The sequence below is a fragment of the Pseudopipra pipra genome, chromosome 1, assembly GCF_036250125.1.
Source record: "Pseudopipra pipra isolate bDixPip1 chromosome 1, bDixPip1.hap1, whole genome shotgun sequence".
In the NCBI taxonomy this organism is placed as follows: Eukaryota; Metazoa; Chordata; class Aves; order Passeriformes; family Pipridae; genus Pseudopipra; species Pseudopipra pipra.
The window spans coordinates 27,233,686-27,252,761 of record NC_087549.1 but is presented as its reverse complement, the minus strand read 5'-3'; positions in this window follow the sequence as shown (position 1 = coordinate 27,252,761).

Here is a 19,076-nt window from a genome sequence, read left to right as displayed (position 1 = left end):
AAAATCCTCACAAAAAAACCCCTCTCCAGCGCAAAATGATACATGGACTTACAAATTCACATTTTGTAGTTAGACTCTAATGACACAGATACCCTTTTCAAGGGAGTTACATATTAATTCCAACCGAGAAATAAAGAAAGCAGTTTCCCTGGCATTCATGATTCATTTCCTGAATAGTAAGTTCAATTAAGATAATGGTGAATCCAGTTCTTCTTTCTGACCTTTATTATTCTTAACTATTTGCTCATATGAAGAGTTTGTATTGGGTCTTGCAGTTGTTCCACAACAGACTTAAAACAACATCCATTCTAACATCACACTCAGACCTGTTTTAACTGGAAAACTGTTTATGAATTCATAATGAAAAACAAGAAACCACTTTGGTCATGGAACCAGCGTTCCACTACATGTCATTGTGTTATTGTCAAGTAGGCAGCTCTGATTGAAGGGAAATTCATGTAGAAGAAGAAAAAGGCTAGTGTGTGTTAATTTGAAGTTATCGTAAGATACTCAGCCAGTTCTTTGATGGGGGAAAGAGAAGCACATTCACTTGCAAACTGTTCATTTTGCACAGTTTGTGATCTTGTCTGGCACTTGTCTGCCAACTCCATGTGTTAGAACATTTTATGATTTTTCCAGTGCTATTTCTAAGGCTTGGATGTGTCCTAGATTGACATGGGCGGGTAGACTGTGATTAGAGATGTTCCATGGAAAATAAGATAATAATGGCCTGCTTGGAGCCAGCAATATTTATAGAAGTCCAGATAGTTTATAGAAGAGTATCACTCACTAAATGACAGCTTTAGGATTTTCTGACTCTTCAAAGAAAAACCATGCAAGAAACAGCTGTGTCAAATCCAGTATCATAGAAACAAACAGTGATGAAAGTGCAAGCAGTGGCTTTACTGAAAAATTCCCATGGACCCTCTAACATCAACCACTTCCTCTTCCAAACCACAGCATCCCACACAGTCAAGTAGCACCTGGTGACAGTTGCTTACACTGACAGTTTGGTATATTTTAAGTCTGTTTGGGAACTGGGTGCTTCACTGCTGTCCCTTCCTCTTTCTGTATGATTGTAAAGGGCTGTGTTGCCTTGATGCCATCAATGGTTCACTCAGGCCATGAGGCTTCTCAGCCATCAACTTCCTAAAGGCACAAGCACAAAACTTTTCAGTGATCTCTGACTAATTTTAGACCACAAGTTTTGCTTTTATTTTTTATCCAAACCACAAAACAAAGCCATTTGGGGTACATCCACAGCCCAGTGTGGATTACAGTGTAGTGATTCCTCAAATTCTCATGTTCATCCAACATGGAGCTCTTCAGGATGCTCACTTTGTTCAGAGCTCAAAGCAGTACAGCTATGTTGCCTGAGCTGATGGACCAAGTGGTAACAGAGTGTAGCTGTGTTGCTCCTAATACCAGAATAATCCATTTTGTCCAGTGAGAATGTAGTGCACTCTGTCATATTAAGCAGTAAAAAGATATCCTCAGGACATTTGGAATAAGGCAATGTGTAAGCCTTGTCTTCATAATCTGGTGTGGTATGAGCCAGTCACTGCTCTTTCAAACTCATAACCTGAAACAGCAAAGAAATGCATTGACACCATAAGTGATAAATAAGTAACTAGAGTAAACAGATGGATATTAACTACATATTTTTCCTGAGAGGTAGGTTTTAATGAGTCTTGTAACATCGCTCAGTGTTCAAAGACCTGGCAAATTTGCTGCAAAGTACTGGTCATCTTCTGTCTAAGAAGCCCCAAGATTAGACAAGGGAAAAGACTGTGTGTGCCACCTAGGTACCCGGGACCAGTTATGACACAGACAGAAATCTTCCCCTGTCTGTAGCTCTGTACAAAGTGTCTCTCAGAAGCACAACAGACACGCCAGGGCTGACAGATGTCACAGAAGGCAGAGCCAGGCTCTCTCTCATGGGCACTGACCTACTAACCCCAAGGCTAAAGGGTCCAAAGGGTAAGGACCCTCACTTGAGTGAAGTGGGGGGACTCCACATGGAGGGTTCATCAGTGTAAGAACTGGAGCCCAAGACCAGTGAAGGATCCTCTTTGCTCATCCAGTGCCACCCCACCTACAGAGGAAAAAGCAGGCTGGTGTAATGACTCACTGCTCCACAGCTGGACCTCCAGAAGGAGTCCAGTGCACCTAAGCAGGGAAGCACTGTGGAAGCAGACTGCCCTTTCCAAAGTACATGAGGAAGGATAGCCAATGATCCTGGTTTTCCAAAACTATGTAGTAGCAGAATACTTTCTTGGAGTTACTCAAAGATCAGGGAAGAACTTCCTCTTTCCTTTGCTTAAATTCCTCTTCAACCAGCTGACTTGAACTTGATTCAAGAGGAACATGAGCCTATTTAATTGGATGGCATTACATCAGTGATGCAGGATATTGTAATTTGGATGGTAGATATCTTCACCATTAGCTGTATTTCTTTCAAAAAGTCACTATAAGTAGTCCAATTGCATTATTGTTAAATGACAATCTTAAATGTATTCCTTGAGTTAAAATCAATACCTAGATGCCTGTAGATACTTGAACTGCACGTGTTTTTGTTGTTTTAGTGATTAATAATCATGCTCTAAGAAGGAAGATAAAAATAATAAAGATAATAAGAGCATTTTGCAGGGAAAAAAAAGAGAAAAACAAGGCTTGAAAAAATACCATCCTCACTCAGAATCTGTTCTTGGGAGACATTTAAAAGGACAGCATTTTGCAGATTAGTTTAAAAGAGGGTGGTAAACAGAATTTCCTCCTACTCTCTGTAGAAGTACATCAGACTTAAATGTTTTCTGACTAGTAATGAAAATCATACCCAGACTGCATTATGAAAGTGAAAATTTTAAATTATTTTTAGTCATAAACAAGCGTCAATTAATGATAATGCCTACAGATACAAAATGCAGTAATCCCAGAATGAATAAAATGCCCCTGCTGTGACTTCTTAAATATCACCTTCTGCTCTGCATTTCCTGATGTTCTCTCTCGCTGGAGAAGAACTCATCATATCATCGAGGATGTGGGAGAAGCAATACAAGAAATTAAGGCCTGATCATGAAAACTCTGATGTGACTAATCACTGACATGAGTAATCCCATCCATTAATTGAAGTTTAATTGATTTCCTACACTCATTGCACAGGAAAGGCCATTCTCCTTCCATGAGGAATGGAGTTTGGAGGCTGAATACCTGAAAGATCAGGTGTCCTGTTCCTTTCCATTTCAGTATAGAGATTTATCCCGAGGAATAGTGGAAAGGGGATAGGATGGAGGAATTACCTGTAATAAAGGTGGCTAGACGTTCTTCATTTTTCCCCCAGCTACACAGAGGTTTCCCAAAGAAGTGAATGTGAACCAAGGGCTGCACTGCTCCCATTAGCATATCACTTGCATGGAGGGCTATTTTCAGGCCTTATATTCCAGATGCCACTTTAAAGTTGACAAGCACTGTAGTAGCTAAAGGACAAGAAAGCCGTGAGTGGTGCAAGCTCCTGCTTCTCCTGCTTCTCAAGGCTGCCAGAGTGTCCTGTAGAGTCAATAGAGAGGTCACCCATGAAGCACTGCATAACAGGTGGTTTCTGCATGGCCTCAACCTCCATACTTGGACCTTGACTTTCCAAATATCTCACATGCTCACTGTCTAGCAGGTAATGGGGTAAATGTAGCCTGGCTGAATAATTTTCTCCATTTGTCACTCCAGAGACGGCTTCTGTCTGAACAGGAGTAAGCGGGGCTGGTGAGACTGTTCACATGAAGAAAGCTGAGCATGCTACTAAGTGACTTGCAGTATCCAGCTCTTAATTTCTGTTGAGTAAAATTCTATTTCCATCTAGTTATCTAATCCTTGTAAAGTCTCCAGGTAAATGGAAATGTCAGATCATTCCCAGATCATCTGAAAATCCATTATTATTCCTCAGAGGATATTGCAAGAACTGAGCAGCTATCTAGGTTAAAGGAAGAAAGGGGACTGTGAAAATATCTTTGCCTTTCAGGAAGAAAAATAGCAAACAGAAAGAAAAATAGCTGGAAAAAAGTCTAAGCTTGTGGAATATTAGGTTATTTTAATTTTGAGGAATAATTATGTCAGTGCAATAATGACCTGCTTTGTCACACAATAATCATACTGTGTTTAATAAAATTACATGATAATAACAAAATATATGAATAATGTTTTGTTAGACCCTGGGCCTCATATATAACTACTGCAACGTATCTGGCTGCATGAAAAATGCCAACACCAATTCATGAGAAGGAAAAGTCTGCCTTTCTTCAGCATTTTATGCTTTCAGTAATATAAGCCATTGAAAAAGTGTTTATAGTTGTCCTTTAGAGACTATTTGTCTTAGAGTAGATATGAAATAGAAAACCAATATACCAACTATCACCCAAAACAAATAATCCACATCAAGTTAATAAAAATATTTTGTATTACTTTGTCTTCAACACTTTTCACTTTGATCAAAACTGTACCTTTTGAAGTGTTCACTACTCAGAATAGGGAAAAATTGGGTCATATGTCTGCTCCAGTAAAAAATACTGTGCATTTCAGACACCACAGATTTGCTTATGGTTGCTTACAGGAACTAGAGATTCCCCCCAGGGTTGAAAAAAAGCTTTATTAAAAGATGTTTCAAGGACTCAAATGAAACTAATTGCCCAAGAGGGATAGGGAGACAAGTAAAAGTAGGCCTGTCATAGGCAGCCATCACTCCTAGTCATTGCGTTCCTTGTGACTGAAGAGCTAATGACACCAGACTCTTAGGAAATTCAGTGCCTGCAAGCTTGATTAGGTAAGACAGCAAGTCTAATCTGCATTTAATGAATGATTCAGGAATAACTTTAAGAGCCTAACTTTATGGTAGCAGGGTGTTGACAGAATTAGGTACATGGTCTATGCATATCTTGTGACCTACCTAATTACGTGTTTCTGAAAAAGTTACTACACTTCTTCAATCCAGTTTCAAAATTTGTTGTGTGCTTGTTCTGCCAGCTAATATCTAGCATTTTGTTGAAACTTGTGCTACCATGAAAACAGAAGCTGGAAAATAATGAAAGAAAAAGGAAAACTGACTAAACCTGTTATTTCTACAGTGCAGTGTAGGCAGACTGATATTTGTACCTCCATGGAGCCCCAGTGTTATTAGTGTGTATTCACAGAAATATATAGGAGGATTTTTACCTATGTTGATCTGAGTGATGAAAACATGCAAGTAAATACAAAGAAAGAAAACTAATCAACTATAAAAAGAAGATTAGGACATCATTCTTTTTAATCCTAATAATATTTTCTTTAAGATAGAGAAGAATGACAATTTACTTTAAAGAGATGGTTCATAGATATATTATTTTTCATTTAGAAATAATTTGTGAATGTTGGCAGCACTGCAAAATGTCATGAAGGAAAAACTATATTGACGTGCACAGCCTGCAGTAACACCGTCAAGGTATCAGTTCTTCTTGAAGTCTGAAAACCAGCACATTCCCTTTGATTTAACAGGGAAAACTTCCTGAGGCATATCTAAAGGTGACTGTATGCCCAGCTTTCAGTAGGGAAGTGATGTGTTCAAGACACAGATAATTGTCACTCACACTTTTCAGACCTTGCGTTTCAATGCCTTCTTATTTCTGTCACTGAAATGTATGTGCAGAATTGATTCAGCAGGTACCTACCACCTCTCAGTGTAGATTCCCATCTTGTGTTCCATGTCTTGAGAATACAGAGCCTGGGATAACCAGGGCACTGTGAAACAGGAGTCACATTCCTTGTGACAAGAAAAAAAGCCGCTGCCAAAATAACATAGTGGCAACCTATTGAGTAGCTGAGGAATGGCAACTTGCTCCTTTGTCATGTTTAGCAGATTAGGATTCTGGGATTCTCTCTGTTTCTCTGTGGTTTTTTGTTTTCATGTCTGAGTTTCTTTAGTGCTCTGGACAGCAGTATGGCTAAAATCAAAGCATTTGGAACTATTATCCGCATTTTACAACGGAGGAAATAAAAGTAAACACAGAAATAAAAGTGATCTCCAAAGTCATACTGTGTACAATCGGAAAAAAAGCCCAAGGCTTGTACGTTAACTAAGGAGACTATTTTTACTTCCCAGCATTAAGAAATGAGCTACTGATTGCAAGAGCAATAGTGATGTGCTTGAGAGAATGAGGGCTCTCGACCCTTTGAAGCAGTCAAAGGAATCTGGGTTAGACCCAGACAGTAGCACCATCACTCATGCAGCCTCTGCTTAAACAGTCAGCTTTGCACCACAGAGCTTTTCTGCTCCATGCTGCTGTATATACCACCAACCTTGTGAAGATTATGACTCAAGATCTCTGCAGACTTATAAGATTGAAAATATCCTCAACAGCTTCAGCTCTTGTAAGGCATTTTAGGATGTTAGCAAAACCTGCTGCAACAAGCCCAGTCAGGATATGCAGAACTGAAAAAAAGTGGCACACTCTGCAGAATATCTATTATAAATCCTCTGTTCCAAGGGACTGAAATGCAACTGTAATTAATCACTGCAGGATGGAGCTAGGCAAGAAAACCTTCCAGACAAGCACATAGCATTTTTCTTTCAGCAAAACTGAAAATATTGCACGTGTATGTGAAACACTGGGCAGATTACTCCAGGGCCTTGAGATTATTTCATTTTCCATGTTAATAAAAATAGATTTAACAGCAAAAACTGGCATACCATGAGGTTTTGTAGCAATGGAATTTCACCAGATAAAAATGCTACGACCAAATTAGAGCCTGTCTACCTCTGTTCCCATGTCTCAATCAAAGGTCCTTTATTTAGCCCTTCCCCCAGTTCTGCAGGGGTTTTTTGCACACAAAAGCTAATCTTTTTCTTGTGACCATAAACTAAGGCAGTGCCACTGAGTTTCTTTACAGAGAGCCATTTGTGGCTCTCAGTGAGTTTGGGCTTTAAAATGTGGTCCAGGAAATTCATGTACCTTCAAATCTATTTTATGACTGTGGCTCTGTGTCTGCTCCAAATCCTTCTGGTGGAAGGATTTCTGAAGGACACTGTGCTGTCAACTATGTCTGGCAATGTTTTTTTCTGTGCTTTTTTTTCACCTGCCCTTACTGGTCATCTGTGAGTCCTACATCCAGACCACCTAGTTAAATCTCCTCCTACAACCACAGCATGAAGAAAAAGAAGGGAGAAAAAAAGGTACTCTGCATGTAGTTCAAACCTTTTTCCCAAGTGGATGGCAGGCAAAAGTAGATTTACCCGCGATTTTGTTCTTAGTTTTTCTGGCTACAAAAAAATCTGTGGGAAGTTCACTGATGGCAAAATAACCATGAGAAAAATGTCACCCAGATGGTGTAATCATAAGAAGCACTTGATCTGTTGTGTGGCACATAATCAGATGCTGTGAAAAAAGATGATGGTTGACTTTGTGATTATTTATAGCATGTAAAGATAGACCCTGGAACTGAAGCAACCATGACCTCTGGTAAGTGCTGCACACTGTGGAAACCAGCAGCTGTAACTGTGCACCAGCAAATATTCTGTCACTGTTTTTGTGCTGTTTGTCATTTCATAGAGATGAAACGCCACAAGTCATGTTCCTTATCCCTTTTTTTGGATAAAATTCAAGTTTTTTTTCAAAAGATTTGCAACATCCAATGAAAACTCAGTCATATTTTATCCATTCAAACTGAATGGCTTGTTCTATTTGGGACTGTATTACAGTGTCAATCCTAATACTTTCTTATGCTAAAATATTTTAAATATTAATCTACTAGCATGTACTGAAGAAAGCTTGGATTTTATAAACTGTAAGGGGATATTATGCATTTATATCTTTTTTTTTTCAGTTTAATGTTCCAAACCTAGAATTACTACAGGCTAGGCCATAGTTTCATCATCACACAGAAAGAAATAAAAAAGCAACATACACTAGAGAGGTACAACCCCAAATTTCTAAATATGTCAGTTATAAAATTAAAGCTCTTGAATACAGCAAACGAAGCACAGAGGAATCAACTAGAGAAAAAGAGATGGCAGTAATGGCATTACTTTCTCTGAGTAGCTCACAGGAAATTTTCTACATTGAGATTATTCTTTTGGGCCATAAAGATAAAACATTATCAGGACACTAACTTTCAACAGTTCTCAGTACTTGAGGGTGATAATCCCAGAAATCAAAAATAAAAGTATAAAGGAAGTTAATACGCTATCAACTTTTAAGAGGTAGTCATTGATTCAAGTAGGTAACCTGTTCTAAAACCAGATGGCAATACATTGCCCAATGTGTTGAGCTGATACTAAAATAGGTAATTCAGCATTGAAGGTAACTTCTTTTCTTCCATGCTTCTTGTCCTTATCTTTTAGAAAATGCATGAGTTGGAGGAACTACTGCACTGGAGTTCGGTCAAGAGTAGTAGAGTCTACCCTATGCTGAAAGTTACTAACTTAAATCCAATAAAAAAATAGAAATACAGTAAGATAAGAAAAAAATATTATCTGTTGCCCAAACGGACAATAAAAACCTTTTTTTTCTCATCTTACTGTTTTACAGTCTCTTCTTTATCACTATAGACCAATATCTGTAATAGCATTCAACATTAATTCAGATCTATGATCGCAATTCCTGAGGTGGGATGGGGTTTGAGATGCTAATCAAGAATTCATTAAAGTAGATTTGTATCCTCACCCTGCATGAACATGGAGAGAAGTTTAGCTCCTGCTTTCTTGCAATGAACATAAAATCAATTTCCTACATTACCCTTTCCCCCCAGAATCCCATTCAGACTTCACAGAGAGGGAAGCTTTCCAAGATGAGGTCTAGTACTTTCCACTAGTACTACACTAACTTAACACCAGTTTCCAGGTTTTCATTTGAATGTAGCAAAAAGTTGTGGTGGGAGTAAATTACTCTCTGTAAAATTGAACATGATGAGGCATGTGAGGGCTTTTGTAAGGGCTTTGAATCATCTTAGTCATCTTCACACTTTCCCCACTGTTTGGCAAATGGTACAAGACGTCTCGTTTTTAAAGGTCTGTTGCAGGCTGCCTGGTATTGCTTGTGACTCAGCCTCCTTTTTGCAGACAGGTTTTTTTCCAGCCTACACACCAGGGAGGCGGTAAAACAACTTCAGTTCACTCAGACTCTGAGACCTGAAGTCAAGTGGCAATTTTCAGGAAGGTACTGCTGCAGAAATCATTAAAATCTCAGGTATATTGCCAAGGATTTGCTTCATTTTGCTACAGAGAAAAAAACCAACAAAAAACCCCCACCAAAACAAAACCAACCCCCAACCAAGTAATAAAAAGTCAACCAGCCTGAATTTGCCTGTATTTCTCTCTATTTATCTTTCACGTGCAACAGTGGTGAGAATGATTGTTAGAACTAGTAGCTGTAAAAACCACAATCATCAGGATGAGACCTGCCTAACAGCATCTCAAGGTACAGCAACTTTACTCACAGTAGCAAATTATTCTAAAAAATGAAACTTACTTTATAAGGGTTTTTTCTCTGTCAATGGTTTTGCAAGTAAAATTCCAAAACAGAAGCCATTACATAAGGGCTGAATGTATGGAGCGTTTTATCAGTCCAGACAATCAGCTCTGTAGTGATCATAATACTTTCTTCTTTTAAGAACAAGGAAAAAGATATGTTCTCTGGATGCTTCAAAAAAAGAAGATTTTCTGATTATGAGCAAAATGAATGAATATAAAACATTTGGAGCCATTTTGGTCTGGTTATAAACAGAAGTATCACTCAATGAATTACTGTGAATCGACTGGGATACATTTATCCATGATAACATTTTGGAAGTACATATATGTTTGATTGTCCTAATATTTCTTTCTGGTTTTGCTAGATGGAGGTACAGACATGCAACATTTTCTGAAGCTAATGTGAGATATGCCAGAGTGGGGACTGAGACACTGTCTCCATGGTTCATTGGAGTAGGAAACTTCTGCAAGTCACAGGAGTGAGAGAGAAGTGCTGTGTTTTAATGACAGGGATTGTATTCAGCGTCAGAATTAAACAGAGCCGCTATTGCAATTTTCAAGAGAATAGCATTCATAGTGTTACATTCATTTACCAAAACTGACAATTACTGCATACCTACGTTTCATAATACTATCAATGCAACTTTTCTTCTTTGACTTAGCACATAAAAGAAGATATACATGCCTATTCTGCAGTTGCTTACCATATAATTGCAAGTCTTATGTAAATCAGCACAAAAATGTCTCCTTCTAGAAATGGAATAATCATGGAAAGAAATTAACAGCACTAAAGATTTCAACTTGAACAAACAGAAAGAGCATTAAATAAGTGCAAGGTTTTCTAGTGTCACTCATTAAGTTTGTTTTTTAAATTCCTAATGTATTTCGGATTCATATAAATATTCTTCAGATATTTTGAAATGTTGTCATATATATTAGATCATGAGTTACACTTTTGGGTCCCAGTCTGGAGTTTTAATTATTCTTTTTATTGACCTCAGGAAGCCTCTTATCTCCTTTAGGTAGATTCTACAAAATTCAGCCTCACAATCAAATTAACTTCTTTTCTCCTGTTTTGAAATGCATAACATTTACATCCTAAAGACAGCTACCCTGAGGTAATCTGCCAGGCAACAGACCCTCTGCAACCATTTTCTTTGGGAGTTGGGTAGTGTGAAAGGGAAGTTGTTTGCTTTCTGGAGACTATTCTACCTGAGCTTTTCATGCACACAGTATGGGCCATACCTTGCCACCTTTCACCAGGCAGAACAAAAGCAGATGTGGGACAGCTCTGGTGCACAACTATCACACAACATAAACTAAGCTAATCTCTAGTCTGGATCGTGGACCAGGACTATGTTTTGACATGGTCAAAACCCACTGATCTATGAGATCCGATCCATGAGACTGCACAAAGCATTTTGTGGGAGAATGAAGGAACACCCCCCTAAAAAAATCCAGATGACTGTATACTGCCATTTCACTTCAGTGACACATAGTTGATTAAACAGACAGTCCCAAATGGCTCCAGGGTTTTGTCACCCAACAGTTAATCCTTTTGAGAAATATAACAGCAGGGACATTAATATATGGTAAAACTCCAGACACAGTCACTCCTCGGGCATGGGCACAGTGCCTTCTACTCAGAGAAAAAGGTGTCACTGGGTAGCAAAGAGATGATTTTGCCAGATCTCTGCTATCTGAGAATTCTCTCAAGGGATTTCACAAGTAACTGATTGGTCCTGTTGAGTCCCTTGAGGACAGAAAGGGAATGTCATAACCATGGGCATGTCTTTGCAGAATTTTATTTGGAGAAAGGTCTGCCGCTCTTTGCAGGTATTACTCAGTGATACATGTGCTAACAGGAGCTGATGCTCAGCCATGAGAGCTGAACTCACAAATCAGGAACTATAAATCACATGAACAAAAACATTGCCATTAAATGAAGGTCTGCCAATATTGTAGATTCAGGATTCAAGACAATTGCCTTTCAACATATATTACAGGCTGGCTGTTCCATTAAAAATTGGTACTTGCCAAGGACCTTCTGTAAGAACAAAAAAAGCTACTTCTCATCTCTCAGAAGACATCAAATATTTATTGAGTACTTCATTTACTTAGCTACCCACAGGGAACCACATACAGGAGATCTTAGTTGCTGGTTTGACCTTGACTGTTTAATTAGATGTATAATGATGCTATTGCAGCAAACAGAGCCTGGCAGGACAAATGCAAGCAGACACTGCACTAAGATTTCTCATCTTCTACCGAAGCAGCACTGGGGAAAAAAAGATAATATTAGATGAAGTATACAAATCTCAGCATGCAGGATCAACATATGGTGGCACCAAGTATCAGATGACAAAAGAAGAACTAATACCTATTTTGTGCCATAGTTTTTTTCTGTGAGAGATGTAGGAAACCTGCATGTTGTATAGCAGCTGGTAGCAGCAAATTTGATATTGCTTAAAATGAAAGGTATTTGAATAGCTTCTTCCCTTTTCTTGTGTATTTGCTACTATATATATATAAATATATATGTGCAAAACAAGTGTACTTCAGTCACAAAACAGACATTTTCAATGCTTTTTTTAGAGGTAGTTAGTGTTTGTCTAAGGGTTATATGGCAGTGAAAGACTAAAGCCCTTTCCAAAAGTCTTCCAAAAGCAGCAGGCATTATTAGACGTCCATTAAGCTTGATGCAACATAAAACTTCAAGATATGTCTCCTGCTCAGAAGATAGAATTGCACTGTATCCACAGCTCTCCATCTGGGGGGACTGTAAGGAAACTAAGTGTAATTGTATTCCCTTGGGTTTCTTTATTATACCAAGGGCAAAGCTTACAGTACACAAGTACAGAGAGGGTGGGATGCTTTACCTACTTTTTTTTTTTAAGATCCCTTCTTTAGGAGGAATATTTGTCACAGTTCTGCATGTCTTCACCCCTTAGTTTTCACCTAGCCAGAGGTGAGGATGGCTTTCAGTTCCCTGAAAGCCTAGATGCTAGGGAGTCAGTGGTGCTCTACAGTGTCATATATTAGACAAGCTATAATACTTTGCAGATGTTGAGGGCTTTTAATAGGTGTTGATGTTAGATAGTTAAGTCTGATTGCTCTTTGTATTCACCAATAAAGGTGGCCTGTGTCATGTAGATGTCTTGGAAGAAGTGAATATGAATGAGGGAGGTGGAAAGGTCAATTGCTTTACAGCTCAGGTCAAACAGACATTTTAGTGAATGAGAAGGACTGGGTTAAAGAAAGTTCAAAGTCTAATAAGGGGGAAGGGGACCAGTATCCCTGAGAGATGCACATATGTTTAAGACAAGCAATTAATAGAGGTTTCCAAGACAAAAGCAAAGGTTTGTGTTTGAGAAAAAGACCAAATAAACTCAATTTTTTTCAATAAATGCATTTTGATTATCAGTTTCATTGAGGAATACCTCTAATGTAGAGGTAGTTCACTGAGAAGTAATGAAGAAGGTGAATTCATACGTGGGTCTCCCCACCATGAGAGCAACCTCAAGGCATTCTGTCTAAAACAGATGAACTCTCCCACTCTATCTGGCCTCACACTCTACTAAAAACATGTTTTTAGTGTCTGGAAAGTTCACCTTCAAAGCATGGTAGTAAACCAATCTGTAGGTTATCCTTAACCTGTAGGAAGTTGGCAGACTTCCCAACAGGAAGGGCACCAGGTGTAGACTAAGAATATCCCTCTTCGGGGGGCTGGACATTCACTCTTCAGCCTCCGTGTGCAGATCAGTCTTTATTCTTTCCTGTTGAGCCGCTGCCCCACTACCAGGCCCCTTCTCTATTACTGGAACTGCCTCTTCCAAATCTGTTACTCCTGAACCCACTGCACTCTCCTCTGGGAGCAGCATGTGGATTATGGACGTGGTCACAGATAAGAGTTTACCAAATCCCGTTATTACTGAGCTGCCTGAGGGAAGCTTTTCCCAGGCCAGCTCCTGCTAGTGTACAGTATCCACTTCAGCATGGCCATGGGGCAATGGGGATGATTGCAGTCAAGGGTCAACAACCTTCTTGCTCCTTTTGAACAGGACTGGAAGTTAACTTTTCTAAGAAGCCTCTTTCACATGTGGGCTGTCACCTCTCAGAGGCACAGACAGTACAGAAGGTAAGGGTGCCTTGTACATTCTTTTTCCTTGCATAGATCCGTAAGCCAAACCACAGAGTTTTGGTTTTGTTTGGTTCAAGGTCTGCATAGTTTCATGGTAACAACTTTTCAACAAACATTGTTGGAGATATAATATTTCTTCTGCAGTGGAAATTGAAAAAATATTTCCATTGTAAAATATACTTTTGCGATTGTTTTTAATTGTATTTTCCCCCCATAGCCACTTAAAACCCCAAATCGATTCTCTCAGGAGAATGATACCATTGTGGTCTCACTGTCTTGTTACATTCACTGTGCATATCTCCATGGACATTTTACAAACAAACAAAAAGATACTCTGATCATATCTGTCTGTATTCAGTGGAACTTAGAAGTGCACTTAAGAAGCGAGATTAGAAACTACTTTTCAAACACACTTCTATGAGTTGTTGTGGGGTTTTTCCCATGCAAAAAAAAAGAAAAATCTTGCAAGACAGGTGGTGTGAAATAAGGTAAATATATTGTCAAGTACTATCACTAACTGCATGAAGCAGTTAATAAGAGGATTTATAGAGTCCTGTTATCATGCAACTGTCAGGAACTAATGGTGCAAATGCACCAAAATTAGTTTTCCTAGTTAAGTTGTCCTGTGTGCAGTGTGGATAATAATTCATAGCTCAAAGTTTATTGCCAACATGGGAATATTCTTCTGGTTTGACAGTCCTTCATGAGATATCTGTATAACATTCTCTTGGAAAAGTTTTCTTGTTGAAATTTTTTGGTTATCAGTCTTATGGCAAAGATCCTCTGGAGTTTTGGAGTCTAATAATGATCAATGTGACCAGTTGCATTTTGTAATATCTATTGCACAAACCAGAAGACTCAAATTATAGTCAAGGCATGGAATATTTCTTGAAGAAATGTTTAGATCAGGCCACCTAAATCTTATTATATCTTCAGTTTACATGTTCTTGACTTCAAATTATGTATTTCACAAAAAAAATAGACACAGTTGCCATTTTTTAAAGCAGTAAAATGGTGCAAAGAATAAGATGTTGCAAATCTGGCTTCCCTTCTTGAGCAATTCAGAAGGACAAGCAAAGGTTTTATGGCTTGGCCATTCTTTCACTTTTACAACCACACAAAGACAAAGAAAACAGTTACACTGACATTGCAATGGACAATGACAATTACTTCCCCATGTAGCTCTTGTGGGGCAGAATATTCCTAAGGTTTGAAACTTGGGGAAGAATGACATGGAGGGTTCCCGTTAGTAACACACAAGAGTCAGAGTTTTTTTTCTGGTTTTGCAGGTGCAGTTGTGGGAGGTTTGTTAATTCCATGCATTTCCAGGAATAGGAAGCTTTTGGCAGGTGCTCCTCACAGGAGAGACACGGGATACATTCAACACGTGCAGCTAACCTGCAGGAACCTCTTCCCCCTCCTGCTCTGATATAAAGACAAAAGTTTTCGACGATTCTGAAAGCATTTCAATTTCAAGGACCTAACCCCTTGACAGAGGAAAGAGGCCAGGGAGGCTGTAGCTGCTTTTCTCTAGACAGTCATGAAGTAGCTGGATTTTGTTTGTTAAGGTTGGCTACCAGAAACTCAAAGGATGTAGCCATCCAGTGTAATTTACATCCACTCAGCAATGCATTAATTACAAAGCATCCCACCTCATCCCTCTTTTTGTCCTAAATTGCCCACACCTTTTGCACATATTTCAACTGACTTCTCAGAGTCCCCTACGAAATAGGGAAAGGGAAGATTATAGACTGGCTTTCCACAGGAGAACAGCGTTAACATATGACTTACTGAGCTCTAAGAACATGTAAGGACATATCAGATAATAATTGCACATTTGAATATTTCCATGAGAACATCTCATTGCAGCAGATCCAGAATCCTTCCTTTGGGGAAAAAAAGGTTTGAACCCTCTACAGAATGAAAGAAAATGAGCACTAGGGCAAAGTAGTAAGTCAGCACATTTTTGTCATCCTACAACAAACTGCAAAAATGGCTGTATTTTCTCTGTGAATTTCATTTGGAGCATAAATTAAGGATAACCAGAAGCCTCTCAAAAAAAAAAAAAAAATTGACCAAAGTGAAACCTATGTCTTTTTAGTGCTTCAGTTTATTATTTTAAAAAGTTTCATAAATTGTGAAATTTTTCATAGCTGTTAATTCTCTGCATCCTGCTGCTCTTTACTTCCTGATGTAGTTCTCTTGCTGGGTTAAACAAAAAGATATCTTAGAGGAAGCACTGCTTTGCACAAGTGAGTCACAAGCTGCAATTGCTAAAAAGAGTGCTGCAATTTATTCCTCATCTTAAATGGGAGCTGACTTGGATTCTTTTGATCAAACTGCTGCTGGAAACCTCCTCTTGAGGGCCATCATTAACACTTGTCATCTTGTGTGTTTCCCTTGATGTTATTACAAGTAATGATCACTGGATTAGGAAATCAAATGCATTTTTGAGGGAATGAAGGACCAAGGTGACTTTCACTTAGTGAATGAACAGATTTGAGGTAACAGCAAAGATTTCATGTGATTTTAGATGGAGTTGGCAGTTCTAAGTCCGATGTCTCTGTTGTAGGGGATATAGAAACAGCCTGTCAAGAAGGGAACATTTAGTGATTTAGTGAGGCACTCTTGGAAACAACAGAACTAATGTCATTCCATCTCTCTAGGTCGGAGAATCATAGAATGGTTTGGGTTCTAAAGGACCTTGAAGATCATCCAGTTCTACCCCCCTGACATGGGCAGGGACACCTTCCACTAGACCAGGTTGCTCAGGGTCCCATCCAACCTGTCCTTGAACATTGTCAGGAACATTTCTGAGCAACCTGTGCCAGTGTCTCATCACCCTCACAGTAAAGAATTTCTTCCTAATATCTAATTTAAATCTACTCTAATTTTGATGCCATTCCCCCTTGTTCTGTCACTACATGCCCTTGTATACAGTTCCTCTCTCTCTTGTAGGTCCCCTTTAGGTACTGGAAGGCTGATAATCTCAGTCACAGAAGAGGGATTAGAGATGGACTTGCACTGACTACCCATTTATTAGGACTTTTAAAAGGAAAAAGAACATCAAAATTACCTGCCTAACAGTACAATTAAAATAATTCTGGGTTATAGGATTGACGAAGCAGAGCTTTTTCTGGTTATAAATGTTGCAAAAACAGCCAGTAAATACACTTAGTAGAGTGGCTCTGAATACAAAACAAAGTATCAAGACACATTAAAAACATCATCCTTTCAGGCTATGTGTTTCCTTATGTCATTAATTTTTTAATCTATTTTAAATCTACCCACTCATTGTCAGACTACAATACTTCTTCAGACAGCTTCCCATTTATGGGATGATGTCCTGAGAGCTGACATCAATGGAAAATGCAAGCATTCAGTTCTTTGCCGCATTTAGTTGCACACTGCTCCACAGCCTCTTAGAAAACATGACTTTTTTCCCACTACAATTACTTCACTTAGTAGCTGGCATATTTTATACTATAAAATTCCTAGAATGTCAGCTTCTGGTCTGGGGATAAATTCAATATCCTTAAGAAAGAAACAATGAAAAGTTAGTGACTTTGCAAACAACTGAATAATAGAAAATGAAGTATGGATAAACTTTCTTATTTGACATACATGAGAACTGAGTGAACTACCAAAATTAGAAGTGAGGAATAAACACTGCTAGAGTGGGTTCACCCTTAATATAACGTTTGACTACATAAACCCTGTTGTGTTTCCTGCAAGGAGTCCACCAAGTTTCCATATAAACTCCTCTGCTGACCACACTTTTGCTTCATGCTCTTCACCAGCCTTCAGAAAGTTTTAAAGATTCTTCAGATATCCTTATTCCCCAAACATCCTGCCTTCCTCCCCTCAAAGATTATTTTATATCCATTTATTTTGTGAGGAAGTAGAATAAATGCACATTGCAGATGTAGAGTTCCTTATTTTAGCCAGGGCCTCCAGTAGGGATAAACGTGCAAACTGGAGCAGAGTCCCAGGAGATGGCTGTTTGCAGTTTGCCAAACAGGGCTGTGTGCAGCATGGATGATTCACTGCTAATGCTGACTGTTTCTCAAATTAGAGAGAGGAGTCAGAAATGGCATGATGGAGGAGCAGTCAAAGACAATATTCTTCTCTTTCATACAATATTTTCATATGGTACTGAATCACTTTCAGTTGTAAACAGCTGAAATACTTTGTTCAAGCTCATTTTCTAAATGAGTTTTTTTAAACAAAAATTTTCTTTTCTTTCAATACTTTTAAATTTCTTTTTACAATGACCTGTTTGTGTTTTCTTCTGAAAAGCTAAATAAACAGTGCAATTGTCTAGGTCTGAGTTTGAATACTCAGAGACTCATAGGTAGGAAAGAGTTCCTTTCATGTGCATGACTTCACACAGTCACTTCCAATGTGAACTTGTGGTCCATTTATGGCCACACAATTTTGTGACTGTTGAGAAAAGTCTTCTATACATAACCCTGAAACCACCACCTTGAATGACTTCAGAATGACTTCAGTTCCATATAACATCCCCTGAAAGGACTCACCTAAAACTTAATTGCTGTCTAAGTCTTATTTGACTAGATTATAGATAAAAGCTCCCAGCTCCCATTGCAGGTATTGCAGATTGCAGGTCCATGAATTCATGTTACCTGAAAGGCAGTGCAAGTCTGGCTGTAATCCCTCGTGACAGCTGCATCCATTGAAATAACAACACCATGAATCACAAGAGTAAAACTTGTATGTACAAGAAGCAGAGTTTTCTTGGCAACTGACCCACTGAGCTAACACTCACCTCTGGAGGATGTCCAGAAAACTTGACTTCTTAGTAACGGTATAAAATAGCAACTATTTTTCTATCTTGCCTTCCTGAAATACAGTCATCTGCAGTGGAGACTGAAAATGTGAAATCCAGATCTTGGCTCACAAGAAAGTTTTAACTCGCTATTAAAGAACCCAACTGTCAGGATACTTCAGCCCTGATATTATGTAGCTGATGCCATGTATTGCTTCACGTGCAATGAAAGCAGAAACAGAGGCTCTAAATATGTGGTTCCCCCAGATTCAGCAAGCCAACAGAAGCAGGTGGCACACATTAGCCAACAGAAACTGGTAAGATTTAGATCATGTAACATCACACAGCCTATGTGGAGTCTCCTACTCTCATATTGGTATCAAACCACCAGACTTCATCTTGGCATGAGTCCCTTTTGCCAGCCCTTCTCACCAAGAATGGCCTTAGCAGTGGGTCTCTTTCACTGGTGGACTTATCTGAGTATCTATGCAAAAAACTGCAACTAGAATAGATTCATTCCTGTGCTATAAGGAGGTTGAACCTACTTTTTCCACCCTCAAATTACTGAGCTGATGGTACTTAGAGGTGGAAAAGAGAAGATTCTTCTGGGTCACTCTAGTGGAAGCTGTATCCATCCTCATAGACATGTTAAATATTCA